Consider the following 20,298-nt stretch of genomic DNA (forward strand, 5'->3'; position numbering starts at 1 on the left):
TATTAGGTTCATTTTGTTTTGAACTATGATTTAGTAGCGACTGAGGTTCCCAATTTTAACCCCTTGGCAGCAAGATCCAAGTTCCCTCATTTGCACATTAGCACCTAAGTGTCAAGGGGTTAAATAACCAGCACAAAAGCTACTGCGCTTCTGATTGTGGCATTTGGCAGAACTGAAAGGAAAGGAAATTGTGTTACATGTTGAAGGGATTGTGAGCAACATAAAGAAGACACCAGGAGAAGATAAACTGAGTCTTCATCGTCTTGTAATATCCTCCATCATAACCATCATAATCTGCCAGATCTCCAGGAACCACACCTTTCTTCTTCTTTTTGGCTTTGTTTTTCTTTACTTGCTTCTGTTTTTCACTGCAAAGCACCGTCAATGAACTGGTAATCTTTTTCAAGTCATCAATTTCCAATGAAATACACACATCTCAAACTAAGACTTCCAAAAAAACTGGCATAATATAGTGACTTTTCATATTGTGTAATTTTATCTTCTAGTAACCTTCCAAATTCTGTGAAGCCATCTCTTGAAGATGGGTTCATAGCATCTATTCCAAAAACTGTATTATTAACACCGAAAGTTTCCTTTGCTAATTCAATGTCTGACTCTTCCTGCAATTTCTTTTCTCTTTTTTTGCAGTTTTTGGCTGGGGCTGAACCCACCACCTCCAGCATATGGGGCTGGCACCCTAGTCCTTTGAGCCATGGGCGCTGCCCTTCTTGCAATTTCTTTACTGTAGTTTGTCTGCTAATTGTTCTTCCGGTGTTAGCACCTTAGGTTCTTCAGGTTCCTCTCACCTCTTTTTTTTTTTTTTTTTTAATTTTAAAAAGTATTTTAATGTAGTATCTCAATTTTCTTTTTTTTTTTTTTTATTTTTATTTATTTATTTTTTTTTATTGTTGGGGATTCATTGAGGGTACAATAAGCCAGGTTACACTGATTGCAATTGTTAGGTAAAGTCCCTCTTGCAATCATGTCTTGCCTCCATAAAGTGTGACACACACCAAGGCCCCACCCACCTCCCTCCTTCCCTCTTTCTGTTTCCCCCCCCATAACCTTAATTGTCATTAATTGTCCTCATATCAAAATTGAGTACATAGGATTCATGCTTCTCCATTCTTGTGATGCTTTACTAAGAATAATATCTTCCACGTCCATCCAGGTTAATACGAAGGATGTAAAGTCTCCATTTTTTTTAATGGCTGAATAGTATTCCATGGTATACATATACCACAGCTTGTTAATCCATTCCTGGGTTGGTGGGCATTTAGGCTGTTTCCACATTTTGGCGACTGTAAATTGAGCTGCAATAAACAGTCTAGTACAAGTGTCCTTATGATAAAAGGATTTCTTTCCTTCTGGGTAGATGCCCAGTAATGGGATTGCAGGATCAAATGGGAGGTCTAGCTTGAGTGCTTTGAGGATTCTCCATACTTCCTTCCAGAAAGGTTGTACTAGTTTGCAGTCCCACCAGCAGTGTAAAAGTGTTCCCTTCTCTCCACATCCACGCCAGCATCTGCAGTTTTGAGATTTTGTGATGTGGGCCATTCTCCCTGGGGTTAGATGATATCTCAGGGTTGTTTTGATTTGCATTTCTCTAATATATAGAGATGATGAACATTTTTTCATGTGTTTGTTAGCCATTCGTCTGTCGTCTTTAGAGAAAGTTCTATTCATGTCTCTTGCCCATTGATATAAGGGATTGTTGGCTTTTTTCATGTGGATTAATTTGAGTTCTCTATAGATCCTAGTTATCAAGCTTTTGTCTGATTGAAAATATGCAAATATCCTTTCCCATTGTGTAGGTTGTCTCTTTGCTTTGGTTGTTGTCTCCTTAGCTGTACAGAAGCTTTTCAGTTTAATGAAGTCCCATTTGTTTATTTTTGTTGTTGTTGCAATTGCCATGGCAGTCTTCTTCATGAAGTCTTTCCCCAGGCCAATATCTTCCAGTGTTTTTCCTCTGCTTTCTTGGAGGATTTTTATTGTTTCATGCCTTAAATTTAAGTCCTTTATCCATCTTGAATCAATTTTTGTGAGTGGGGAAAGGTGTGGGTCCAGTTTCAGTCTTTTACATGTAGACATCCAGTTCTCCCAACACCATTTATTGAATAGGGAGTCTTTCCCCCAAGGTATGTTCTTGTTAGGTTTATCAAAGATTAGGTGGTTGTAAGATGTTAGTTTCATTTCTTGGTTTTCCATTCGATTCCAAGTGTCTATGTCTCTGTTTTTGTGCCAGTACCATGCTGTCTTGAGCACTATGGCTTTGTAGTATAGACTAAAATCTGGTATGCTGATGCCCCCAGCTTTATTTTTATTACAGAGAACTGCCTTAGCTATACGGGGTTTTTTCCAGTTCCATACAAAACGTAGAATCATTTTTTCCAAATCTTGAAAGTATGATGTTGGTATTTTGATAGGAATGGCATTGAATAGGTAGATTGCTTTGGGAAGTATAGACATTTTAACAATGTTGATTCTTCCCATCCATGAGCATGGTATGTTCTTCCATTTGTTAATATCCTCTGCTATTTCCTTTCTGAGGATTTCATAGTTTTCTTTATAGAGGTCTTTCACCTCCTTCGTTAGGTATATTCCTAGGTATTTCATTTTCTTTGAGACTATGGTGAAGGGAGTTGTGTCCTTAATTAGCTTCTCATCTTGACTGTTATTGGTGTACACAAAGGCTACTGACTTGTGGACATTGATTTTATATCCTGAAACATTACTGTATTTTTTGATGACTTCTAGGAGTCTTGTGGTTGAGTCTTTGGGGTTCTCTAAGTATAAGATCATGTCGTCAGCAAAGAGGGAGAGTTTGACCTCCTCTGCTCCCATTTGGATTCCCTTTATTTCCTTGTCTTGCCTAATTGTATTGGCTAGAACTTCCAGCACTATGTTGAATAGTAAAGGTGACAGAGGACAACCTTGTCTGGTTCCAGTTCTAAGAGGAAAAGCTTTCAGTTTTACTCCATTCAGTAAAATATTGGCTGTGGGTTTGTCATAGATAGCTTCAATCAGTTTTAGAAATGTGCCACCTATGCCTATACTCTTCAGAGTTCTAATTAGAAAAGGATGCTGGATTTTATCAAATGCTTTTTCTGCATCTATTGAGAGGATCATGTGATCTTTATTTTTGCCTCTGTTAATATGGTGGATAACGTTTATAGACTTGCGTATGTTAAACCAGCCTTGCATCCCTGGGATGAAGCCTACTTGATCATGATGAATGACTTTTTTGATGATAAGCTGTAATCTATTGGCTAGGATTTTGTTGAGAATTTTTGCGTCTATGTTCATGAGTGAGATTGGTCTGAAATTCTCCTTTTTGTTTGGGTCTTTTCCTGGTTTTGGTATCAGGGTGATGTTTGCTTCATAGAATGTGTTGGGGAAGATTCCTTCTTCCTCAATTTTTTGGAATAATTTCTGCAGTACAGGAATAAGCTCTTCCTTGAAGGTTTGATAGAATTCTGGAGTGAAGCCATCTGGACCAGGGCATTTTTTGGTTGGAAGATTTTTTATTGTTTCTTTGATCTCAGTGCTTGAAATTGGTCTGTTCAGGAGCTCTATTTCTTCCTGGCTGAGTCTAGCGAGAGGGTGTGATTCCAAATATTGATCCATTTCCTTCACATTGTCAAATTTCTGGGCATAGAGTTTCTGGTAGTATTCAGAGATGATCTCTTGTATCTCTGTGGGATCAGTTGTTATTTCCCCTTTATCATTTCTGATTGAGGTTACTAGAGATTTTACTTTTCTATTCCTGGTTAGTCTGGCCAATGGTTTATCTATTTTATTTATTTTTTCAAAAAACCAACTCCTTGTTTCATTAATTTTCTGAATGATTCTTTTGTTTTCAATTTCATTGATCTCTGATTTGATTTTGGATATTTCTTTTCTTCTACTGAGTTTAGGCTTAGATTGTTCTTCTTTTTCCAATTCCATAAGATCTCTTGTGAGATTGTTGATGTGCTCTCTTTCAGTTTTTCGAATGTAGGCATCTAAAGCGATGAATTTTCCTCTCAAAACTGCTTTTGCAGTATCCCACAGGTTTTCGTAGCTTGTGTCTTCATTGTTGTTATGCTCAAGGAAGTTAATGATTTCCTGTTTTATTTCTTCCTTCACCCATCTGTTATTCAACAGAAGATTGTTTAGTTTCCATGCCTTTTGGTGGGGTCGAGCATTTTTGTTAGAGTTGAGTTCCACCTTTAGTGCCTTATGGTCTGAGAAGATACAAGGTAAAATTTCAATTCTTTTGATTCTGTTGATATTTGTTTTGTGTCCCAGGATATGATCAATTTTGGAGAATGTTCCATGGGGTGATGAGAAGAATGTATATTCTTTATCTTTGGGATGGAGTGTTCTATATGCGTCTATCAAGCACAGTTGTTCTAGAGTCTTATTTAAGTCTCTTATATCCTTGTTTAATTTCTGTTTAGAGGATCTGTCCAGCTCTGTAAGAGGAGTGTTAAAGTCCCCTGTTATGATGGTATTATCAGATATCATATTGCTCAGACTGAGTAAGGTCTGCTTCAAGAATCTGGGAGCATTTAAATTGGGTGCATAAATATTTAGAATTGAAATGTCTTCTTGTTGTATTTTTCCCTTGACCAATATAAAGTGACCATCTTTGTCTTTTTTGACTTTAGTTGCTTTAAATCCACATGTGTCTGAAAATAAGATTGCAACTCCTCTTTTCTTCTGAATTCCATTTGCCTGAAAAATTGTCTTCCAACCCTTGACTCGGAGCTTTAATTTGTCTTTTGAAGCCAGGTGTGTTTCTTGCAGACAGCAAATGGATGGCTTGTGTTTTTTAATCCAGTCAACCAATCTATGTCTCTTCAGTGGGGAATTCAAGCCATTAACATTTATTGAGATAATTGACAAGTGTGGTAGTATTCTATTCATCTTATTTTGTGAGAGTCCATTGCTTAGTTTTATCTTTTGCATCAGTGTGGAGGTTAGGTTCTGTCCTTTAATTTCTGAGTTCTTACTTTGCTGCTGATCCATTGTGGTGGTCAGTGTGCAGAACAGGTTGAAGTATTTCCTGTAGAGCTGGTCTTGTTGTGGCGAATTTCCTCAATGTTTGTATATCCGTAAATGATTTGATTTCTCCGTCAATTTTGAAGCTTAGCTTAGCAGGGTACAGAATTCTGGGCTGAAAATTGTTCTGTTTAAGTAGATTAAAGGTAGATGACCATTGTCTTCTTGCTTGGAAAGTTTCATTAGAGAAGTCTGCGGTAACTCTGATGGATTTGCCCCTGTAGGTCAACTGGTGCTTACTCCTGGCAGCTTGCAGAATCTTTTCTTTGGTCTTGACTTTGGACAGGTTCATCATAATGTGTCTTGGAGAAGCTCGGTTAGAGTTGAGGCGACCTGGGGTCCGATATCCCTCTGAAAGCAGTGTGTCAGAATCTTTGGTGATATTTGGGAAATTTTCTTTTATAATATTCTCTAGTATGGCTTCCATTCCTCTGGGGCATTCTTCTTCCCCTTCTGGAATTCCTATAACTCGTATGTTGGAACGCTTCATAAAGTCCCATAATTCTGACAGTGAACGTTCTGCTTTCTCTCTCTTCTTTTCTGCCTCTTTTACTATCTGAGTTATCTCAAAAACTTTGTCTTCTACCTCTGAAATTCTTTCTTCTGCATGGTCTAACCTGTTGCTGATACTTTCCATTGCATCTTTAAGTTCCCTGATTGACTGTTTTATTTCCTTCAGCTCTGCTATATCCTTTTTATATTCTTCATATCGTTCATCTCTTATTTGATTCTGTTTTTGAATTTCCTTTTGGTTATTTTCCACTTTATTAACAGTTTCCTTCATTGTTTCCATCATTTCCTTCATTGTTTTCAACATGTGTATTCTAAATTCCCTTTCTGTCATTCCTAACATTTCTGTATAGGTGGAATCCTCTGCAGTAGCTACCTCATGGTCCCTTGGCGGGGTAGTTCTGGACTGGTTCTTCATGTTGCCTGGAGTTTTCTGCTGATTCTTCCTCATGGGTGATTTCTTTTATCTGTTTACTTGCCCTAATTTTCCTTTCAATTCCTCTTGCTCTTTAAGTTCTTGTGCCTGTGGAAGTTGCGGGCGGGTTTAGGCGGATTGAACACACGCGACCACTTGCCGGTTTTCCACTGTTTTAGTCCTCCTCTTGGGGTCCAGAAGTCTCTCGCTGACTCCCTGTATCCTCTCAGGGGTGATGATAGGCAGATCCCACCAGCCAGAGATGCCTGGAGTCCTATATCCCCAGACTCACGGTGCCCAGATGCAAGGAAGCTGTTACTCGGCTGCCATCTTGCTCCACCCTCCCTCTCACCTCTTTTTAATTTCTTCTTGCCTTTTCTTCCGTTGCTGTTCTTTCTCTTGCATCTTCTCCGCTATTTTTTTTCTTTTCTGAAATTTTTACTTTTGGTTTTACTTCTGCTTCCTCTTTTGTTTCATCATCATTGTCATCCCCATTACCCTTGACGTCCTTGGCCTCCTCTTTGAGTTCTATTCTTGGCAGCTAAGCCCTTGGGCCCCTTCACCCCTGTAGCCTCATCTCCAGGCCTTGCTCTACACCCTGTGTTCTAACACCCAAAGTTCTGGAGCTGGCCCCGCACTGCCTGCCCTACTCTTAGGATATATTTTTACCTGTAGCTTTTCTTTTGTGAGTCTTTCTGGTCTTCCCCAGAACAAGTTCCAACTTAACGAGAGTCTATTAGGTGCCAGTATCCAAGTAACATTTTAGCCACTGGGGCAGGCACTGAGCACATGAGACCAGGCCTCCCTCTGCTAAGGAAGACCCTGTACTAGCATGTGGGGGAGGGCACAGGGAAAGAAGAGGGCCAGACAACAATGAGGTAGATAAGTAAACAAGCTAACTCCACAGTGATACATTTTCAGGGAGAAAAAACAACAGTATAAAGGTATAAAAAGTGACTGAGGACAGGGTGTATGTAGATATTTGAGCCGAGGTCCGAATGATCAAGGAAGAGGCAGCCTGGTAAAGATCTAGACTTGCTGTGTTCAAATACAGAAATATTTGTGGACAGGTGTAGAAAGAGTAAGGGACAGTGAGGTGGGAGACGAGGATGGAGGGATGAGAACGGGCCAAATCGGATGACACGGGCTACAGCAGGGTCAGGAGTGTGGATTTTACTTCAAGCGCAGTGGCATGCTCCTGGGGAGTTTTAAGTAGAAGGTTGATAAGGCCTAAATAACCCCATTCTTTGTCCCTACTGTCCTCTACGTCATCATTTTATAGATACATATAAACACACACACACACATACGTATATATAGTACCTGCCATTTAGAGCAACAATTCTTTATAAAGATGAAGTTCCAGGGAAAAGAGGTCCTATTATTTAGCTTTGATTCCCAAGTGTCAAACAGAGAGGGTAAATACATAGTAGATGGGGAAGGGATTTTTAGTGATTAAAAGTCTCACCCAATAGACATCAGCACGATCAGTCTTTGGAGAAGAACTCATTTCTTCTTCCCATCTTGAATCTTTGCTGTGCTCATCCACCCACGCAAACTCTGTTATCTTCTGCTTTAAGTGTCCAAGAACCCTAATAATTCAACATTTTCCTACATTTCAGTGTGTTGATCTAGTGAGCATTTATTGGACATGTATAGGCAGTGAGCAAGGCAAATAGGATGCAAAAATTTCTAAACCTACTTTCAGGACAGACAGTTGCAATTACTATAATATCTGGTGATAAGCACAAAATAGAAGTGGGTTAAGATACCAAAGGAGGCTGGAGTTAAAACAATGAAAACAACGGCATCACGCGTTGAATCACATTAAGCACTGCTGTTGCTATGGGCTCTGGATTTCAGAAGCCAATGAGCATCCTAGGCAAGCCTGAGAAAGGAGAGCCATCACCCAATCCATGGGTTTGCTTAGTCTCCTTGTGATCCGGAGGCTGAGGCTGAGGGCTGGGGAACAACTGGCAGATGAAAATCCCTCCCCTTTTCCAGGAAGGCTGATGACCTGGAAGCCACAGGCAGGGCATCCCCTCCTCAGGAACATCTACACAACATGAAGAAGGGGTGCTGTGGTGTCCCACGTGCAGGAGTGAGTCTCCACGATGCCATGGTGAGGCACAGGTGGATTTCTGGCTCATAGTTTGCTGGACAAGGGGAGAGAGGTACACCGCAGTGTGTAGGTGTGTCTGTGGGGGTCAGGAAGGTAGATGAGGGGGGAGAAATGGGAAAAGAAGACTGAAGACTGGAATCCTCCTCTGAAAACACAAGAATGAACACAATTCCATTTACATAGATGTTTTTATACTTTTCTGTATATTTAAGAAGAACAATACCGCCTGTGGACTTAATGAGTGTTGTTTGTCTTTCCCTGCTGGAGGTGGAAGTAAAGTCTCATTTCTTGGGCGTGCAGCTTGTCCTAAGGCCCCAGCACACACACTGCTTCATTCAGGATCTCAGCCACCAAGCCAGGAGGGGCAGCCTAAGATGCCCCGACACTGTGGCCATTCATCAATGTCCACAGCAACAAACACAGACAATTGTGGTTGCCAAACATACTTACGTCCTGGATACAGTAGTCTCTCTCTCTCTCTCTCTCCCCCACTCTCTCTAACACACACACACATATCACACAGGGAGACTAATGGCTCTCATTATTTAAAAAAAGGATTAGCATCAGTGTAACCTGGCTTATTGTACCCTCAATGAATCCCCAACAATAAAAAAAAAAAGAATTAAACAAACAAACAAACAAACAAAAAAGGATTAGCGAAATAGAATTCCCAGGTACTCTACCCTAAAAAAATGTTTTCCTTCCACGAGTTGGACCAATTGTGCAACATGTAGTAGGGAATTCAAAGGACATCAAAAACTCTGCTTGAGCTCCCCAGCCCCTCAGCCCACTCTGCATTTTACCTAATTAGAATGTCCCATCTATTTCCTATGGGGATCCTAACTGATACTAAAGGTATGATACTCATATTGGTAGATTATAAAAAAAAATATAAGTGATTAGTCCATTTGAAGACAATAAATAGTACAGACATAGTAAAATCTTGAAGCTGACACCCTAGTGAGGATTCAGGTTCTGCTGTGTCCGCCCGGGCCCACTGCATCGCCTCTTCAGAGGACACTTGGCATGCAGGGAAGTGACCCAGGAAATCCACACAGGAAGCTTCAGGGCACAAACAGCCCATCCGGGTCCTGGCCTCCACCTCCCTCCTCTCCCTAGGACACACGCCGCGTGGCTCTCTCCCAGTGCCCTCTTGCATTAGTTGCAGGCTCAGGCCGCTCCTAGCCTCTGTCCACACGCCGCGTGGCTCTCTCCCAGTGCCCTCTTGCATTAGTTGCAGGCTCAGGCTGCTCCTAGCCTCTGTCCAATTGCAGTTTCAGTCCTAGCTTTGCCCTTCACTCTAGGATTAGAATCCAGCCCCTGATCTTCCATCCAGTGATCTGGGTTTTCCCCTGTGCACAAAGTACCCCAGTGTTAGCTGCCTTGACACCTTAGATACTCCATTTTTTTTTTTGAGACAGTCTCACTACGTTATCCTCAGTAGGTGCCGTGGCATCACAGCTCATAGCAACCTCCAACTCTTGGGCTCAAGCGATTCTCTTGCCTTAGCCTCCCAAGTAGCTGGGACTACAGGTGCCCACCACCATGCCCAGATCTTTTTTGTTGCAGTTGTCGTTGTTTAGCTGGCCAGGGCTGGGTTTGAACTCACCAGCCTTAGTGTATGTGGCTGGCGCTGTAACCACGGTGCTACAGGTGCCACGCCAGATACTCCATTTTTTCCATCAGGAATGCCAGTGGTTCATCTGGCTGCGACTCACTGATGGTGGCCATATCCAGAGACATGATGGACTGCACTGCTGGCTGCCCTGAACGTCCATCTACACGTGGAGCTCAACTTGCCTTCTAGCACCTGCCCAACACTGGTAGGTGGGTCGTGGCCTTTCTCAACCAGCCTTGGGAGACTTTCTACTTACATGTCCCAAGGGTACTGCCTTTGCTCAAAGACTTTGCTTGCTCATTCCTTTTTTGGAACAGCTTCTAAAGTTACTTTATGGGATTTGAAATTACCAACAAATCATTCTCAATATTCTATTGTAATAGTCATATTTTATTTTTTACATTATTAAAGATTTATCAGCATCCTATTTACAAGAGTTTGCTATAAATGGTGCTTTCTATTCTTTAAGTATCAAATCTGTCTCTATAGGTTCATCGCATGATCTACATCTCTTAATGAGGTATTGTAATAGTTAAAGAGATAGAGTTGGGAGACAAGATGCCTAAATTTGAATCTTGATTTTTATCAACTTAATAGCCTTTGGCTTTGGAAAAGTTACTCACAGCAAATGCTCCAGTTTGAGGATAATGAGGATACAGGATAATGATATTACCCACGTCTCAGGGTTACTGTAAGAATGCTAGAGGTTAATATAGACAAAGAACTTACAAGAGTGTCTGATACTTTAAAAGTATTAACATTTATTAGTACATTTTCCATATATACCATGATTTCGTATTTAACAAATCAATATATAATTTTTAAAAAGCAAAAAATTAAAATAATGTTAATATAAATGACTAGAGCAGGGTGGCACCTGTGGCTCAAAGGAGTAGGGTGCCAGCCCCATATGTTGCAGATGGCAGGTTCAAACCCAGCCCCCGCCAAAAACTGCCAAAAAAAAAAAAAAAAAGACTAGAGCAGATGGTGCACTTATTAGTATTACTATTTCCTAACTAAGGCTATGTAGAGGTGGAATACTACTTTTAATCTGTTTTGAAACAAGGCTGGGGGTAAATAAATCCATCAACTAATAATCAGAAATGCTGCACTACACATAGGCCAAACGATGGGGAGCTTTGCACACTATGTTTCTAACCCTCACAACAGTCCCAGTGGGTATTATTTATCATCTCCACTTGCTGATTATGAAGCAGAAGCTCTGACAGTTTAAATAACTTGTCCAAGGTCACTCTGAGCTGAAAGGGGTGGAAGTAGGCCTGCCTGGCTTTCATTGTTCATGTTCTTCCTATTATATTCCACTGAGCCCATAAAGTGATACGATTGATTTTTTAAACAAACATCTAAACTGGTGTAATCCCTTTCATAATAGTCACCTTGGCAGACTCTATACTTAAATGTTCCAAGGGCACTGCCTTTGCTAAAAACACTTTGGCCACTCCTATACTGGAATTGATTTCAAAGTAATTCACAGGCTTTGAAACTACCAGCAAATCATTTTCAATGTTCTATAGTCATATTTAGTTATATCTGATATTTTACCTCGCAGGGAATCATCCAGCTTTATCATCTACCTTATTTGCAAGGGTCGACTATGAATGCTTTTTGATGTTCTCCAAATATCAAGTATATACCTAAAAGACGAAGGTGTATAACAGCCAAGATTATTAAAAAGACTCTGGTTCAAGTTCTAAATTCCAAAAAAAGGCTTTAAACCTTGTTCCAATGGGCCCTTGTTTAACATAAGCCTTCCTCCTCACAGAGGAAACAGAAGGACAGAGGCCACCTGGAAGAGTATACACTTGTGTGATAGCTGCAAAATCAGGCTCGTTTCTTTCATTCCACCTGGAAATCTGTGTAATTGTGGCTAATGTTAACCAGGCAGGAAAATTAATTCCTTGGATTAATTTAGTAGTGCCAACTACAAAGCTCTGATCACAGCACAACCTTTGATTAAAGAGAAAAGTCTGAATTTATGCAGACTTTCTTATTGTCTAGCCCTTTGTCTAGCACTTTAATAATCAAATCATCATTTATCATTCTGATTCTAATAAAATACATGAAATAAGCTTAAGGCAATCACTGAAACTCAAAAGGGAGATCTTGCAAATTTTATAGAAAACTCAAGAGATATTCTCTGGAAATCAAAGCCAATTAAAAGTCTATCTGAATTTTGGGTGAATGTTCCTAGTATGAAATCAAACGTATCTACATAATCCATAAATTATCGATGGTGTTTTTTTCTCTTACAATTCCTTTCTTTATTTTGCTACACAATTTCCTTTCACCCCCCCACTACATTTATTATCTCTGTCACTAATTACACTCAGTTCAAGGCTCTTAAGTCATCAGTTACAATCAGTCTGGACCATTCTCCTGATACTTCAATTTCACAGAGGGCTACACACAAACACACACACACACACACACACACACACACACAGCACTATGATGTCAAGGATAGTTAATCTCTAAAATCAGTTCAGCTATGTTAGTTTTCAGAGCCTCATTAATTCATCCTGCAAAAGGAGATGGAAATGTAAATATCAAGTGGAGGAAGAACTGAACGGTAAATTCATTAACATGTAGCCTTTCCTTTGAGACCCCATCACCTCAAATTTATGCTATTGTTACTTTTACAAATTATTTGGCTCATTAGAAAGTCAGTTAACTTACTCCTCTTTATTCCCTCAAATTCTCAGGAGCTTCCTCTAGCATCTTCCTTCCCCAAATTTACACCAGAATGTCAGCCACAATCCTAATTATGAAGCTTCAAATTGAATTTTTGTTTCTGAGCTTCTTTTAATTCACAGATCAGGAAAGCAGCAAAGGGGACGCTGGCCATGATCCTCAAACATTTTTTCAGATATGCCTCAAATCTGCCATGTGAAGGTTACATTAGACGATTGAAGACAGCTGTATTCGGAAGGGTCCCTCCCTAACAACTTCACAACTCCCAAAAAACAAAAGGGTCAGCTTCACAACTCCCAAAAAACAAAAGGGCCAGCTTCACGACTCCCAAAAAACAAAAGGGTCAGCTTCACAACTCCCCCCCAAAAAAATCCACTAAGCAACTATTAGGTAGCAACAATGGAGACGACTTGAATTTGAATTTGATGAGCCAGAAATCCCACAATGATCCAAAGCCTCCCAAGACAGTCGGTTCTTCTCAATTCAGTCATATTAACAAAAAGTTAACCAGGAAAGAAACAAAACGTAGGGAAAGGCAAAAATTACTTTGTCTTCAAAATGACTCACAGGTGATTTGGAAACTCGTGAGAGTTCGTTGGCCGTGTGGATTAGAATGTAAAGGGACAGGCTTTCTGCACTATACCTTCTTCAAGTCCACTAATTTCATTTAGGCCCCCAATTAAGGAAAGAACAGTGAAATCCAAATGTGATTTTCTGGGATCCACAGCCTTTCAATTACTTCAAGGAAAAAACATGAATTTCCAAAAATTTCTTTTCAATTTTCTTTATTAAAAATAGGGTAAATTTTACTTTAGATTTTATAGGGAATATCTTCATTGATGAAATTTTCCTAATTCTTCCAACTCAGTCATCAGCCACAGCACCTACCCTTCTTTTCAACTTTCTCTTGCCTAGTCCTGAGTCTTCATGGGTCATGTCCCTTTCTCCAGGATCATAAAAAAAATGTAATGTAATGATTTAAAACAATGAGTAATACTTTAAAAGTTTCTAGAAGTCACATTAAAAAGTTATTTTAAAAAGTAATTTTAGGGGCTGGGCATGGTGGCTCACTCCTGTAATCCCAGCACTTGGGAGGCTGAGGTGGGTGGATTGCCTGAGCTCACAGGTTCAAGACCAGCCTGAGCCAGAGCAAGACTTCATCTCTAAAAAAAGTAGCCAGGCATTATGGCAGGCACCTGTAGTCCCAGCTACTTGGGAGGCTGAGGCAAGAGAATCGCTGGAGTCCAAGAGTTTGAGGTTGCTGTGAGCTATGACACCACAGCACTCTACTGAGGGTGACAAGCTGAGACTCTGTCTCAAAAAAAAATTAATTTTAATAATATATTTTATCTATCATATTCAAAATACTATCATTTCAAGATAGATCGATATAAAAATTATTTTTATTTTACACTTAGAGCACATCTCAATTTTGAGCGTTTGATAGCCACATGTGGCTGTTGGCTACCATGTTGGACAGAGTGCAGTTCTAGACCTTTCTTCTGGGCCTCCCAAACACTCCTCTTTATTTTGTAGAATAATTTAGATGTGTTCCAGCTCTTCTGGAAGTATATACCATCACCTTCTTACATCCCAGTGTTCAATAAGCAGAAGACCTTCCAATTACCAGAATTTTCTCTCTTAAATAACAGGAGATTATGAATAACAAGTAAAGCGGTAAAGCTTGGTTTTCACTGTGCTGCTGTGACTGAAAACTGTGTCACAGCTGTACTGCCTGGTCATCAATCTGCCAAGGGGACCAGTTCCATATTCCTCCCTGCACCACTCTTCACTGCTGTCCTTTAATCTCAGATCTTCTTGGGCCTCCAGTCCATTCCCACTGCACCTGCTCCTTCCTCTCTCCCCCACTCCCAGGTTCTCCCTCCCTGTCCTCACTTGTGCCCCGCCCAGGTAATCTTCAGGTACAGTGCCCCAGCAAACTCACAACACCCACAGCCTCTGCCGCAGAAAACAGTAGGAGAGATTGCTCCACGATGCCTCAGGCCACAAAGCCAAGAGACATAAAAATCCTTTCTCTCACCTGCAGGAGGGATAGAAGGGACTGGGGAATGGAGGCAGAGCAGGAGACATAGCAGGGAAGACTGGACAGTGAGTCAGAAGGCTGAGATTCATAACTCAGTGCCTATGTGACCTTGGGCCATTCACTTGACCTTACTGAGCCTAACTTTCCTCTTCTCTAACTGGACAGGGTGAAATGAGTTCATGTAGCTCCAAGAACAAGAATAAAAAAAATACTTGATTCTCAAAGCAACCCAGCGAAAGAAAACTATAACGTACAAAGATAAGAATATTAGAATAACTGCAGATCTCTCTGCTGAAACTTTTCAAGCAAGAAGAGGCTGGTCATCAGCTTTTAATCTCCTAAAGCAAAAAAACTTTCAACCCAGGATCTTGTATCCAGCTAAATTGAGTTTCATCTATGATGGAGAAATTAAATACTTCAATGACATTCATATGTTGAAAAAATTTGCCATAAGTAAACCAGCTCTTCAGGATGTTCTCAGACCTATCCTCCACAATGACCAACCCAATCCTATACCACAAAAGTAAAATCACCCAGAAACTTCGGATCAAACTCCAACTTCCACACTGGCGAAAGGATTAAAAATGTCCACTGGACCTTTGAAAAACTTGACACCCAAAATTCCACCAGACTTATCAATACTCTCCATCAATGTGAATGGCTTAAACTGTCCTCTAAAGAGGCATAGGTTAGCTGACTGGATACAAAAACTCAAGCCAGATATTTGTTGCATACAAGAGTCACATCTCAACTTAAAAGACAAATACAGACTCAGGGTGAAAGGATGGTCATCCATATTTCAGGCAAATGGTAATCAGAAAAAAGCAGGTGTTGCAATTTTATTTGCAGATACAGTAGGCTTTAAACCATCAAAAGTAAGGAAGGACAAGAATGGTCACTTCATATTTGTTAAGGGTAATACTCAATATGACGAGATCTCAATTATTAATATCTACGCACCCAACCAGAATGCACCTCAATTTATAAGAGAAACTCTAACAGACATGAGTAACTTGATTTCCTCCAGCTCCATAATCATTGGAGATTTCAACACTCCCTTGGCAGTGTTGGATCGATCCTCCAGAAAGAAGCTGAGCAAAGAAATCTTAGATTTAAACCTAACCATCCAATATTTAGATTTAGCAGACATCTACAGAACATTTCATCCCAACAAAACTGAATACACATACTTCTCATCAGCCCACGGAACTTACTCCAAAATTGATCACATTTTAGGTCACAAGTCTAACCTCAGTAAATTTAAAGGAATAGAAATTATTCCATGCATCTTCTCGGACCATCATGGAATAAAACTTGAGCTGAGTAACAACAGGAATCTGCATACCCATACAAAAACATGGAAGTTAAATAACCTTATGCTGAATGATAGCTGGGTCAGAGATGAGATTAAGAAAGAAATCACCAATTTTTTGGAACAAAATGACAGTGAAGACACAAACTATCAGAACCTCTGGGACACTGCAAAGGCAGTTCTAAGAGGGAAATTTATAGCACTACAAGCCTTCCTCAAGAGAACGGGAAGAGAGGAAGTTAACAACTTAATGGGACATCTCACGCAACTGGAAAAGGAAGAACATTCCAACCCCAAACCCAGTAGAAGAAAAGAAATAACCAAAATTAGAGCAGAATTAAATGAAATTGAAAACAAAAGAATAATACAACAGATCAATAAATCAAAAAGCTGGTTTTTTGAAAAGGTCAATAAAATAGATAAACCTCTGGCCAACCTAATCAGGAAAAAAAGAGTAAAATCCCTAATATCATCAATCAGAAACAACAAAGACGAAATAACCACAGACTCATCAGAAATCCAAAAAATCCTTAATGAATATTACAAGAAACTTTATTCTCAGAAATATGAAAATCTGAAGGAAATAGACCGATACTTGGAAGCACGCCACCTTCCAAGACTTAACCAGAATCAAGTGGAAATGTTGAACAGACCCATATCAAGTTCAGAAATAGCATCAACTATACAAAACCTCCCTAAAAAGAAAAGCCCGGGACCAGATGGTTTCACGTCAGAATTCTACCAAACCTTTAAAGAGGTATTAGTACCTATATTACTCAACCTGTTCCAAAATGTAGAAAAAGAAGGAAGACTACCCAACACGTTCTATGAAGCAAACATCACCCTGATCCCCAAACCAGGAAAAGACCCAACAAGAAAAGAAAATTATAGACCAATATCACTAATGAATATAGATGCAAAAATATTCAACAAGATCCTAACAAACAGAATCCAGCAACACATCAAACAAATTATACATCATGACCAAGTTGGTTTTATCCCAGGGTCTCAAGGCTGGTTCAATATACGTAAATCTATAAATGTAATTCAGCACATAAACAAATTAAAAAACAAAGACCATATGATTCTCTCAATTGATGCAGAAAAAGCTTTTGATAATATCCAGCATCCCTTCATGATCAGAACACTCAAGAAAATTGGTCTAGAAGGGACTTTTCTTAAACTGATAGAGGCTATCTACAGCAAACCCACAGCCAATATCATATTGAATGGAGTTAAATTGGAATCATTTCCACTCAGATCAGGAACCAGACAAGGCTGCCCATTGTCTCCATTGCTTTTCAACATTGTAATGGAAGTTTTAGCCACCGCAATTAGGGAAGAAAAGGTGATCAAGGGTATCCATATAGGGTCAGAAGAGATCAAACTCTCGCTCTTTGCAGATGATATGATTGTGTATCTGGAAAACACTAGGGACTCTACTACAAAACTCCTAGAAGTGATCAAGGAATACAGCAGCGTCTCAGGTTACAAAATCAACATTCATAAATCGGTAGCCTTTATATACACCAACAACAGTCAAATTGAAAAAGCAGTTAAGGACTCTATCCCATTCACAGTAGCGCCAAAGAAGATGAAATATTTGGGAATTTACCTAACAAAAGACGTGAAAGATCTCTATAAAGAGAACTATGAAACTCTAAGAAAAGAAATAGCTGAAAATGTTAACAAATGGAAAAACATACCATGCTCATGGCTAGGAAGAATCAACATTATCAAAATGTCCATACTACCCAAAGCAATATATAATTTCAACGCACTCCCTATTAAAGCTCCACTGTCATATTTTAAAGATCTTGAAAAAACATTACTTCGTTTTATATGGAATCAGAAAAAACCTCGAATAGCCAAGACATTACTCAGAAATAAAAACAAAACAGGAGGAATCACACTACCAGACCTCAGACTTTACTACAAATCGATAGTGATCAAAACAGCATGGTATTGGCACAAAAACAGAGAAGTAGATATCTGGAACAGAATAGAGAACCAAGAGATGAATCCAGCTACTTACCACTATTTGATTTTTGACAAGCCAATTAAAAACATTCAGTGGGGAAAAGATTCCCTATTTAACAAATGGTGCTGGGTGAACTGGCTGGCAACCTGCAGAAGACTGAAATTGGACCCACACCTTTCACCATTAACGAAGATAGACTCTCATTGGATTAAAGATTTAAACTTAAGACATGAAACTATAAAAATACTAGAGGAGAATGCAGGGAAAACCCTTGAAGAAATTGGTCTGGGTGAGTATTTCATGAGGAGAACCCCCCGGGCGATTGAAGCAGCTTCAAAAATACACTACTGGGACTTGATCAAACTAAAAAGCTTCTGCACAGCTAAGAACACAGTAAGCAGAGCAAGCAGACAGCCCTCAGAATGGGAGAAGATATTTGCAGGGTATATCTCTGACAAAGGTTTAATAACCAGAATCCACAGAGAACTCAAACGCATCAGCAAGAAAAAAACAAGGGATCCCATCGCAGGCTGGGCAAGGGATTTGAAGAGAAACTTCTCTGAAGAAGACAGGCGCACGGCCTTCAGACATATGAAAAAATGCTCATCATCTTTAATCATCAGAGAAATGCAAATCAAAACTACTTTGAGATATCATCTAACTCCAATGAGACTAGCCTATATCACAAAATCTCAAGACCAGAGATGTTGGCGTGGATGCGGAGAAAAGGGAACACTTCTGCACTGCTGGTGGGAATGCAAATTAATTCATTCCTTCTGGAAAGATATATGGAGAACACTCAGAGATCTAAAAATAGATCTGCCATTCAATCCTGTAATTCCTCTGCTGGGCATATACCCAGAAGACCAAAAATCACAACATAACAAAGATATTTGTACCAGAATGTTTATTGCAGCCCAATTCATAATAGCTAAGTCATGGAAAAAGCCCAAGTGCCCATCGATCCACGAATGGATTAATAAATTGTGGTATATGTATACCATGGAATACTATGCAGCCTTAAAGAAAGATGGAGACTTTACCTCTTTCATGTTTACATGGATGGAGCTGGAACATATTCTTCTTAGTAAAGTATCCCAAGAATGGAAGAAAAAATACCCAATGTACACAGCCCTACTATGAAACTAATTTGGGACTCTCACATGAAAGCTATAACCCAGCTACAACTTAACAATAGGGGGAAGTGGGAAAGGGGGGGGTGGGTGGAGGGAGGGGAATCGGTGGGATCACACCTGTGGTGCATATTACAGGGGTATTTGCGAAACTTGGTAAATGTAGAATGTAAATGTTTTGGCACAGTAACTGAGATAACGCCGGAAAGGCTATGTTAACCACTGTGATAAAAATGTGTCAAATGGTTTATGAAGTGAGTGTATGATGCCCCATAATCATATCATTGTATACAGTTATGATTTAATAAAAAAAAAAAAATACTTGTCAACCTATAGGTTGTACAACACCAATGTAAACTAGGGACTTTGAATGATAACGGTGTGTCACTAAGTTCATCAATTTTAACACATGTACGCCCCTGGTACGAGATGCTGACGGTGGGGGAGGTTGTGTGTGTGTGTGGGCAGGAGCATGGAACATGGGAACTCTGTAATTTCTGTCAAATTTTGCTGTGAACCCCAAACTGTTCTAAATAATAAAATATGTAGGGAATAATAAAATATGTACGGATTCCATTATTTAAAATATATAAGTAAGGCTACTCCACTTTAACTGAAGCTGAGATGACATATGGGTCGGCCCCAACTCTGTCAGCGTCCTCTCACTGTCCCAGTTCTAAGCCCTGATGAGTCCAGGTGTAGCTGGCAGGAATCTGCCTGGCACAGGGAGGCTCTTCCTGACCACCTGGCTCAAATACCACCCTCTGACATCTGTGCAGGTAACTGCTATTTCTGGAGCCTCCTGCCAAGCTCGGGCCCACACCCAGGGCTTCTGGCTCACAAAGTGCCTGTTCACCCGTCGATACCATTCAGCTCACATCTGCCACTGTGCCCTTCCAGCACGCTCCAACCAAGTCTCCTGATTTCAGCTTGCGCTTCAGTGAGCTGTGAGTTGTTCTGCTTGCCCCCCTCTCAGCAGCCTGCTTCAGCTGACCATACCAAAGCTCTTCACACCCCTCCATGTCCAACTCAAGAGAGTCACGTCCCTGAGCCAACAAGTGCCTTAGAGCCCTGGATTTGCAACGAATGATCGATTCTTACAACCTTTCTTCATCTACAAAATGGGCTAAAAAAGGGTAATTTGAAAGTATCCAAATTACCATTCGGAAGAATTTACATATATACTCACACATTAAGTGGGTGAAATGTCATAAATACAAAACATAGTTTGAGTGCCCAAAAGACTGGAAATTAAAATGTCCATCATTAGGAAAGAACTTATGGTGTGTCCATGGATGGAACTCTATACAACACAAGCAGGGTGACAAAGAGGGTGATCTTCATGTTAGATACAAAAAAATCCCCCGATCTGAGGGGACGGGAAAGAAAATACAGGGTGGACATA

At 40.0% G+C, this 20,298-nt stretch overlaps 1 protein-coding gene and 1 pseudogene across 3 annotated transcripts in view; both read right to left on the reverse strand.

Moving 5' to 3' along the window:
• The window catches only part of APBA1 (amyloid beta precursor protein binding family A member 1), a 248,861-nt gene that overhangs the window by 76,249 nt on the left and 152,314 nt on the right, over window positions 1-20,298 (reverse strand). The gene's annotated exons all lie outside the window — the stretch shown is intronic.
• On the reverse strand, window positions 194-19,915 carry LOC128568793 (eukaryotic translation initiation factor 3 subunit J-like; annotated as a pseudogene).

Source organism: Nycticebus coucang, chromosome 2 (genome assembly GCF_027406575.1).
Source record: "Nycticebus coucang isolate mNycCou1 chromosome 2, mNycCou1.pri, whole genome shotgun sequence".
Classification (NCBI taxonomy): Eukaryota; Metazoa; Chordata; class Mammalia; order Primates; family Lorisidae; genus Nycticebus; species Nycticebus coucang.